General features: G+C 41.5%; 1 protein-coding gene across 3 annotated transcripts in view; it reads right to left on the reverse strand.

Moving 5' to 3' along the window:
- LOC119741720 (protein SSUH2 homolog) overlaps positions 1 to 9,259 on the reverse strand; it is a gene marked incomplete at its 3' end in the record, with an annotated part of 40,083 nt that extends 30,824 nt beyond the window's left edge. The window contains 1 exon segment of one of the 3 annotated variants that reach the window (XM_038217608.1): positions 9,044 to 9,259. 3 annotated transcript variants of the gene reach the window in all.
- Between the last annotated feature and the right edge of the window lie 1,446 nt (positions 9,260 to 10,705).

The raw sequence follows: 10,705 nt of genomic DNA on the forward strand, positions 1-10,705 counted from the left end.
TTTACTCACCAGCCTCGCGTTGCCGATCCGACGAACACAGTGGTATAGTTCATGTGTGTTTATGTATGTTGCGCGTGCGCTGATCTTCGCGTGACCTCAGCAGGTCAACTCTACATTCGGCTCGACTATTTGGGATGGAGGGGAGATTGTTTGCTTTGCATCGCGTAACAGTACATCATGATGCGCGGACGTGGTCAGACGGGCCAATCACAGCCTCGACTCCATGGGCGCATGCGCGTTCCTTTCACTAACCCCTGGCCATGATGATGACGTAAATGACGCTGATTGGCTATTCACAGCGTACTGCGCGCGCATTTCGAAGATTGCACGCCGGGCGCGCCCATAATGCGCTCATGTGCTTTGCACGTAAACGTCACGTACAAAAAAAAAATTGTTATTCAAAAGTCGCGATGCCTGTATGATATGGATTATGGCAGCCTCGTTTTTCACTAAAAAAACCCCTGTATCTTCGGTTGTACTGGGACGAAAGGGGTACGTACAAATCTTTGCTAAATAACGCAACGTCCATACGTTATGTTTGAAAGGATTGATTCTTCAAAATCACAACTTTTAACATTTTAAGATGGCGTCAGAACGTAAAACGGATAAACTACAGCCTAATTATAATGTGCCATATTTTGACACAAATTACACAATTCCAGGGATTAAGATTGCGCAAGGCATGATGGGAAACAACATGGCGCAGCAAGATCGTACCCATGGGGAACGAGGTTGGGCCAATCACGAGGCCAAGTGCATGACGTGTTAAATTCTGCAGATAATTTGGAATCGCACTTACGATCCGGACATGAGGAGTGCCCGGAGCGTCAGTGCGATACCAAATTATCCGCAGCATTTATCATGTGGCTTCGTGATTGGCCCGGGCTGACGCCGCCCGCGCATCATGATGTACTGTTTCGCGATGCAAAGCATACAATCTCCCCTCCAACCCAAATGGTCGAGCCGAATGTAGAGTTGACCTGCTGAGGTCACGCGAAGATCAGCGCACGCACAACGTACGTAAACACACATGAACTATACCGCTGTATTCGTCTGATCGGCAACGCCAGGCTGGTGAGTAAAAACTCAGATTTTCCACCCAAAAAATTGTCCCATGATCCAAATGTCAATTGTGGGAAAACATTTCAGAGTTATGGATCAACTAGACCCGTGAACGTGGCTATATGGCTATACATAGCCATGCTTCAATCTATAGTAAAAACACTCTATTGTGATCCACGGTTACTGTGATCAAGTGACCCGTCTAGCCGAATTTCGGCTACATTTGACAGAATATTTACATACAAAAATGAGTTGTCAAAAAATCCAGCAAAATATTTTTTCGGCAGAATTATGTAGATGAAGGACAATGAAAAAGATTAGAGAAATATGGACACATTTGGTTTGAAAAACCTTCGTTTTTGAAATATCCCTGAAACAAACCCTTACACAATGGAACAACAATATATACTGGGTGATAAGCAGAATTTTACATGGTATTACGGTCATCCTGCCAAAGTGCCATGTAAGACTGTAAGTCGGGTACCCACTGGTGGGACTCCTACAGTTTTGCGCATGCGAAACTCGGGGTACCAGAGTGTCATGCCTGTCTTTAGTTTTTTGATCATTTTGAAAACATTCGTTGTCACAAAGTTGTGCCGTATTTTACTTCGAATTTCTTGACAATAACAGATCCAACACTCGCATAAATTCACAGGAAGCTTAACAAGTAAGTGATTTACCTATGAGCAAAATTATACGTAGTTATATATAGCGGATCAAGATATAATGATTTCGCTTGTATATAGACTATGGGTCAACCAGCTCAACTTTTTTGGTAGATTTGTGTTTCAGAAAGTGGAATTTCAGACAAAGGTTTTTTCGTCTATCAAAGGGCATGTCCAAAAGCCATAGAGTGCTGAACCCCGAAAATGAAGACTCTCAGAAGGCTGACGGCCGGAGAAAAGCCTTCTGATTTCAGAAGTAGGCCTAGATGTTTGCTATCCGGAACTAGGAAAACAACTGTAGTACTCCACTGGAGCTATACTCAAGTCAAGCTACAAAGTACAAGCCTCCTACATGTAGAGTCTAGCCCAACTGCGTCTGGCCGTACAGTACTATCGCAAGCTCTGTAGTACGGCCAGACGCTCAATGCTTCCACACAGACTGAATTTTTTTCCCGCTGATGTAGCGATTTTGCTACAGATTTTGATCGAGATTATCTTTTCATCCAGGACACAAATTTCCAAAGTTAAGGTTCTTAGTCGTAGAGCAACTCATACCTTTTCGAAAAAACGTTCTTTGGACTCAATATTTTCATATATCTGGCCAAACGACGACTTTCAGTCATCATCTTCCACAAATATCGTCCCGAAAATGCTCCCCCATGCGATTTCAAAATGGCGGCCGCGCTGTAATGTATGCATTATGCGGGCGCCCTTGGGCAAGATAATGAATATGCATTATTTAGTTCATGACCTCGTGTTTGTATGGCCAGCCGCGCCGCGCGCCCGACAAACGTCATAAACTATGATGCATATTCATTATCTGGCCCTAGCACGCCCGCATAATGCATACATTACAACGCGGCCGCCATTTTGAAATCGCATGGAGGACATTTTCAGGACGATATTTGTGGAAGATGATGACTAAAAGTCGTCTTTTGGCCAGATGGATGAAAATGTTGGGACCAAAGAACGTTTTTCTAAAAGGTATGAGTTCCTCTACGACTAGGAACCTTAACTTTGGATATTTCTGTCCTGGACGAGAAGATAACCTCGATCAAAATCTGTAGCAAAATCGCTCGTCAGCGGAAAAAAAATTCAGTCTGTGTGGAAGCATTGAGCGTCTGGCTACAGGTACTATATAGTATAGGCTGTTATGTACTTTTGCATTTTTTTTTTGCTAAAGAAGGAATTTTTGTCATATTTAGATAGAGTTTACCTTTCTAAGCCAGAAATCCATTGGTAACATTTTTTTCCATCTACCATGTGGCGGCCATCTTGGATTTCAAAATGGCCCCCATTTCGAACCTAATGACGAGCGGCAGCCATTTCGAACCTAATGTGTATCATAACTTCAGACCTGATTGTCATATGAAGTCCATTTTGGTGGCAAACCCTATGTTTTTAATACCAAGGAACCCACATAAATCGTTGTTGATGGGATACTCCAAATGGATGGCAGCCATCTTGGATATTTCAAAATGGCCACCTTGTAGGGTTTCATTCAAATAATAACGTTGCACCTGAATGTGGTACGAAGTCCATTTCGGTGGCAAACGTCATATTTTTGATACCTAGGAACCCAAGTAATTCATTGTTGACGGAGTACTCCCAGTGGATGGCAGCCATCTTGGATATTGTGGTGGCACACCCCATAAATTGGATACCAAGGAACCTACACATTGTTACCCTGATGGAAGGCAGGTTTCTCTGGGAAGAATGTTTCAAACCACTTGGAACAATCCTTGGAGTGTTATTACCTCATTATGATCAACAGCACGATAATAATGACTGCTGGATATGATTGGACTGACTGTAACCTGACTGTACAGATCAGAAGCAACCCATGCAGACTTGGTCTAAACCACTGTCACAGTGTTCAACCATTTTCCCAGGCACCCGATAGCACTGAAATTGGTGTGAATCAGAGTTGTAACGAGCCGCTAATTTTTGTGACTCGAGTCAAGTCAAGTCATTTTAAAGAAGTGAGTTGAGTCCAGTCGAGTCATCAGTTTGAGAAATTTGAGTCGAGTCGGGTTGAGTCAAATATTTACCTCGAGTCAATTCGAGTTACGAATATTTGAAAACCACATGACAAAGACAAGACTGGGAAAGTCGTATCACTAACAGTTAACAAGAAGTGAAACTTCGATCTTATCAAGGCTATCTGGTTTGGCTTCGGGTCTTGATTTTATTTCGCTGACATCAAAACCAAATTGCAATATATACAAAACTGTTTCTGATTATTTTAAAAGTCGGTATGTTTCTGTTTAATTTTTAAAAGGAGGGCATCAATTTGCCGGCGTTTGAATCCAAGAACTTCATAAGAAACCGCCCAAAGCCAATGATGAAACAACAAATTGGAAAATGTGTTTAAAATCCGTCTCCTCGGTGGATAGTATTTTATGTGTTCCATAATGATGATGTGGTATGGGAGTCTGTGACACGTGGACATTACAAGCGGCCGCTGTAACTGTATTCGCAAAGCGGCATCAACATAAATGTTGCACCGTACGTCATTGCAATTATTTTTCGCAAAGTTTTGCTTTTATTTTTGAGACTCGAGCCTAATTATCCTTCGCTTGAGTCAAGTCGATTCATTTGCTCACCGTGATTCGAGTCCAGTCATTTACCCTTAGGGACTTGAGTCGAGTCACCAAAAGTTGTGACTCTGCTTTCATATCTAGCCTAGCCACGACAGGACCAGGGTTGTCTGGGCATGTGATGCAGTTGATGCAGAGAGCCACTTACGAACAAAAAGAAACCCAGGCATTTCGAGAGGTCATGACCTATCTTTATATATTTATAAGATTATCTCGGGTAAATGCCACTTTTTTCATGATGTGAGGGCATCATATCTGACGTCTGATACCTTGGAGAGGTCAACGAACTTTGTATACTTTATTTGTCGATATCTATCATATTTATTCCATAGTCATGTATTGAATTCAGACCCCATGCACAAACAATTTTGAGGTGACCTCTTAACTCAATTTTCTTTTCTTTTTTAATTAACCCTAACCCACCTCACTCCTCCAAAATCCTCCTGACGGTTTTGGAGGATTCTAGAGGATTGAGGATGAATGGTGATTGAATCAAATGAGGATTCTGGAAAATTGAGGATGAATGGTGATTGAAGCACATGAGGATTTTGAGGATTGAGGATGAATGGTGAATGAAGCACAAGAGGATTTTGGAGATTGAGGATGAATGCATTTTGAGGCAGGACTGTCTGATGATTTTGAAGGATTTGGCGTTGGTTATCCTTCATTTAAACACGAGTGCAAAGTTTTTGGATGAGGAGGATTTTGGAGGATTGAGGATGAATGCATTTTGAGGCAGGACTGTCTGACAATTTTGAAAAATTTAGGCGGAGTTGAAAAATTTGGAGGATTTTGAGGATTGAGGATGGTTGTAAGCAACAAGGGCCTAGGGGGTTAGGGTTAATGGCAGATTCAACATGCCCTAATTGGAATGCAATGGAATGTATACAATGTCAAGCAGTATTCATTATTGTGTTCTTATTACACTCTGTTATATCCAGATGGACTTGAGTAACCACATTTTTAACCTTTTTACACAGCCTACAGGTCACTGTTAGAGTGTGATGCTTGTCCAGTGTACCTCTTATATTCTTAAAGCAGGGAAATGGAGATCAGAAGTCATGATGACAAAATTGTCTTTGGGTCTGAATCATTACACACTATAGAATAATTGTTAAAAAAACACTTCTTTTTCACTATTTAGACTTAGGTAATGAAAATTGGCATTTGGAAGATTAAATAAATAGCGGCAATTAGGGTATACAAAGTTCATTGGGAAAAGATGTTGCATCTTGACATCAATTTTTTTCATAATATATCATTTCCAATTTTGTTAAGAAAATACTTAAAAAACTTTCTTGACTCTCCATAGACTTTGTACACAACCGCTGAAGTGGTATGTGGATTCTACATTCTTCCCCTACATTGACTCTTCACAAAGGTCACCAGAGGTCAGATTTGAAATGCCTCTATTTCTCGAAAATTCTCGTCAAGGCATGAAGACGTGATATGCCAAGTTTAACCACAAAGTGCACAATTCTGTCACTATGCCGCTCTACTATTGCCAATAATTAACAATCCAGTCCACGAATGGTCAACACTTGTCACTGTGCTATAGAGACCCTTTAAAAACTCTTAACTGCAAAATGGTGCTCATTCTGAAATATCCAAGATGGCTGCCATCCATCGGGGATACCTCATCAATAATGTATTTTTTAGATTCCTTGGTATCAAATTAATGGGGTTGCCACCAAAATGGACTTAATACGAACGTTCAGGTGCAACGTGAGTTATTATTAAAAATGAAATCCAAGATGGCGGTTATTTTTAAGTATCCAAGATGGCTGCCATCAATTGGGACTACCCCGTCACATTTCATTTACTTGGATTCCTTGCTATTGAAAACATACTGGGTTTGCCACGAATGGACTTCATATGACAAGTCCGAAGTTATGATACAAATTATGTCCGAAATGGCGGCCATTTTGAAATATCCAAGATGGCTGCCATCCATTGGGAGTACCTCACCAACAATGATTTACTTGGGTTCCTTGGTATAAAAAACATGGGGTTCGCCACCAAAATGGACTTCATACGACAATCAGGTCCGAAGTTATGATACAAATTATGTCCGAAATGGCGGCCATTTTGAAATATCCAAGATGGCTGCCATCCATTGGGAGTACCCCGTCAACAATGATTTATTTGGATTCCTTGGTATCAAAAACATAGGGTTTGCCACCAAAATGGATTTCATATGACAATCAGGTCCGAAGTTATGATACAAGTAGGTACTAAATGGCGGCCATTTTGAAATATCCAAGATGGCTGCCATCCATTGGGAGTACCTCGTCAACAACACTTTACTTGGGTTCCTTGGTATCAAAAACATGGGGTTTGCCACCAAAATGGACTTCATGTGACAGTCAGGTCCGAAGTTATGATACAAATTAGGTCCGAAATGGACGCCATTTTGAAATCCAAGATGGCCGCCACATGGTAGATGGAAAAAAATGTTACCAATGGATTTCTGGCTGAGAAAGGTAAACTCTATCCAAAAATGAAAAAAATTCCTTCATTAGCAAAAAAAAATGCAAAGGCTAAACTGTTTGCTATATAGTCGTGTTCCCTAACGTGGCGCACTTCGAGGCTTACCCAACTTTCCTCGTGTAGTGTTGCCAAACCCTTTTGTTGATAAACCTCAAATTCATGCAGTGAAATACTGGTACCTTTACCTTTTTAGAGCTTGCTATTTAACCTCTGTGAACAATTTCGGTTTCACAAAATTTAATCCGAATGCAAAAACGGTCGCGTCCGGAAATTGGGCACAAATTGGCGGAGTGTTCCCTAACGTGGCGCACTTGAATAAATCTCGGAAAACTCCAAATAAACATTTAAGAATTTCTGTAAACTTGATAATTCTGATAACTCATTATTATCTTTACTTACAAACCCAGCAAGATGTTTTGTCAGAAAATTATTTACTTATTTTTCGGGGCATTTTCAAAGGGTTCACTTTGCACTTGAAAATAAAATCGGAAAATCACGCCAAAATATTTTTTTCTTTTAACTTTCTAACGGGTAAATAAACTCGCGATTTATGAACGGGAGTGTTTAGAACTTGATGAAATTTCACTTTCAGAGAAATTTCAGTTAAAAGTTTTGCTCTAGCTAGGCGCTACAGGCGAAAAATCAAAGTGCGCCACGTTAGGGGCCGCGCCACGTTAGGGTACATCAACAATACAAAACCAACTAAGTACAAAAACGTCCATCCCAACCAAGCTTTTTTCCCACAGAACCCAGGGGCAAACTGTGCAGCGGTTCTGTGGGAAAAAGCTTGGTTGGGACGGACGTTTTTGTACTTAGTTTGTGTTTTGTATAGCAAACAGTTTAGCGGGGTAATCTGCCTATCAAGGCTCCACTACGTGGGGTGGGGGGGGGGGACATACCTTGATCATAACTGATGCAAGCGCAAAGCGCGAAGCCCTTACGTCGTGGGGTTCGGGGCCCGCTTAGGGCCCCGAAAAAAAATTGGATTTTCTATGCTCTGTGGTGTGATCTGACTCCGAGGCAATTTCTTACCACTTTAACCAATAATTATCTTAGCACAAAAGATAATAATTTAAACATAATTTTCGAGGTTTTCTCAGCTAAAGGCATAAGAACATTTTGTGAACATTGTTTTCGAGGTTGAAGTCATTGAATCAGCTACCAGAATTCTGAGCTATAGGCGTGGGGTTCGGGGCCTGCTTAAGGGCCCGAAAAATTTGGATTCTAAATGCTCTGTGGTGCTATCTGACCACTTAAACCAATATTTTCTAGATAGTGGATATTTTGCCGGAGGTAATAACGGCAAACTAACAATTACTAAAGGTTTGCCGGCGGCAATCCATATCAACAGAGGGCGCTGAACTCTTTAAATAGAGCTGAATTATAACATGTATTAAATTCCCACCAAAAGTTGTGTAGCACGTTCGGTGTAATGGTTAAGCAAAGGCTCTAGAAAGCGGGATGACTCGCGTTCGATTCCGACCGCACCACATTTTGAAGGGTTTTTTTCTCATCCCCAAATAAATAAGAATATTCTTCTTTTATTATTTTAACATGTCTCAAACATTTTTTGCAGAGTATTACATTTTCTTTTTCAGATTTGTGGCTCTGGAGGATTTTTTTTAAAAGGGAAATAAAGTCCGAAATTATGAAATGGTCTGAATCCCATCTTGTGAATACGAGGTAACAACGATAATTTTGGCATGGAGCCAGTCTAAAACTTGTCACCGGAAAATGTTTAAGTACAAAAAACAGTAACTGCGCATGTTCAGTGCATATCCGGCAAACTAACGTTTACTAAAGGTTTGCCGTCTCCGCAAAATATACACTGCCTATTTTCTAAGCAAAAGATACATTGTACTTGTAGTACATAATAATAATTAATATTAATAGGGCCCATGGCGTCATGTAGATCAATGATAATTTTTTTAGAAACTCAAAATCTCAGTGGGGGGGGGGCGACTGGGGGGTCACCCCCCACTCCCCCCCCCCCCCCCCCCCCCCCCCCCCCCCCCCCCCCCCCCGGTGGCTACGCCATACTCCTAGAACTATGAGTATGAGGCTCCACGTCCACTAGTCATAGTTCTAGGAGTAGCTACGCCACTGGCCGTACTACAGAGCTTGCGATGGTACTGTACGGCCAGACGCAGTCGGGCTACCTAGAGTCCTACTGGAGGGCCGTACGGCCATTGATGTCCAAAACTTTAATTGAAAAACTAGGCCTACCTTCACTTCAACCGTGCTGCCAAGCCTGGTCTAGCCCCTTGCCTTGCTTGATACTGCAGCTGCGCGACGTCCTCCCTACACGAACGACCAAGTACATGAGGTACGTATGTTGCAACACGTATTCGCACGTGCCCGTACGGTATAGGTATACGCCCACGGTCGGTCGATCAGTAGTCTTGGTTTCCGGTTCCAAGACGTTACCATCGATGGTGTAATTAACACTTTCGCAAAACAATTTTTCCATCAACAGAGGGCGCACTTTACAGGACCACAGCGCACGTGTGACATGTGGGTGCACTGAACCAATTCAAGCCCCATTGAAAACAGTGTCAAATCAACAAAGTTCAGGGCCAAATAACATGCAAGCCGACATCACTGGGGTTTCTCAAACAAAACTTAAATTATTGTGTTGTACTTCATCTTTTCATTTCTTTTCAATTTTGGGTAGATTAGCCGATTACATTTTTAAATATTCACACCACAACAAAATCACCTCCCGAAAAGTGATAATTTCCAAGCCTGCATGTAGCCGTTTTACAAGTGGCATCCTTCCACTTTCTCATACAAATAGGACCCATTTTCCAACCGTAATTTTATCAAGCCTGCCCTCAGATGCAAGCCCCAAAACCAGGGAGTTGATCCTTGGCTACATTTGCACAATTCCACCGTTTTTTAAGCCAAACGGTCTCCGTTTCCAAAAGAAACTGTCAGCTCGCGTAGAAATTCTCACTTGAATTAGTTCACTGCACCCATTGTGCAGGGGGGGGGGGGGGGGGGGGTACGAGCGAAATTGTAGACTTGATGACAAGTCGTTAGACTATAGTGGTTTATGTCCGTCATCAGCGCCAGAATCCGCATACCACCGCCGGTGTGGACGGTAATTCTGTCCCCCGGTAAAAGTGTCCGGGGGGACAGAATCACCTAGGTAAAAGTGTCCCCCTGTCCCGTTAATTCTGTCCCCTCCAGGTAATTCTGTCCCCTCCAGTAAATATGTCAACATTGTAAACAATATGTCAACATTTCAAAAACGTATGTCAACATTTCAAAAATATATGTCAACATTTCAAAAACGTATGTCAACATTTTAAAAATATGTCAACATTTCAAAAAAATATGTCAACATTTTAAAAAAAATATGTCAACATTTAAAAAAAAAATTATGTCAACATTTAAAAAAATATGTCAACATTGTAAACAATATGTCAACATTTAAAAAATAATGTCAACATTTAAAAATATATGTCAACATTTTAAAACAATATGTCAACATTTAAAAAAAATATTTGTTCTGATTAATTAACTAGAAATTACATGTCAACATTTGCCAAAACTACCTACTACTTGTTGACAAATATATGTGTCAACCCATCCTGCGACAACACTTACGTGTCAACATTTCGTCCAAAAATATGTGTCAACACTACCCGATTAAAAATATATGCCAACATTCACGTGACCGTCACGACGGAGTACATGCGCGAAGTATGCTGCGCTAGCACCCGGTGTCACGGTCTCACTTCTCCGGCGTGCTGGATTCTCCGGGTGAATGCGGCGGATAATTGAGCACGTTACAGTGCACGTTACATGATGAGCACGACACATGCTCATGTGTCCGCTGTTTGGCTTAAAAAACGGTGGAATTGTGTAAATGTAGCCAAGGAT

The sequence above is a fragment of the Patiria miniata genome, unplaced genomic scaffold, assembly GCF_015706575.1.
Source record: "Patiria miniata isolate m_02_andy unplaced genomic scaffold, ASM1570657v1 HiC_scaffold_11, whole genome shotgun sequence".
Taxonomy (NCBI): Eukaryota; Metazoa; Echinodermata; class Asteroidea; order Valvatida; family Asterinidae; genus Patiria; species Patiria miniata.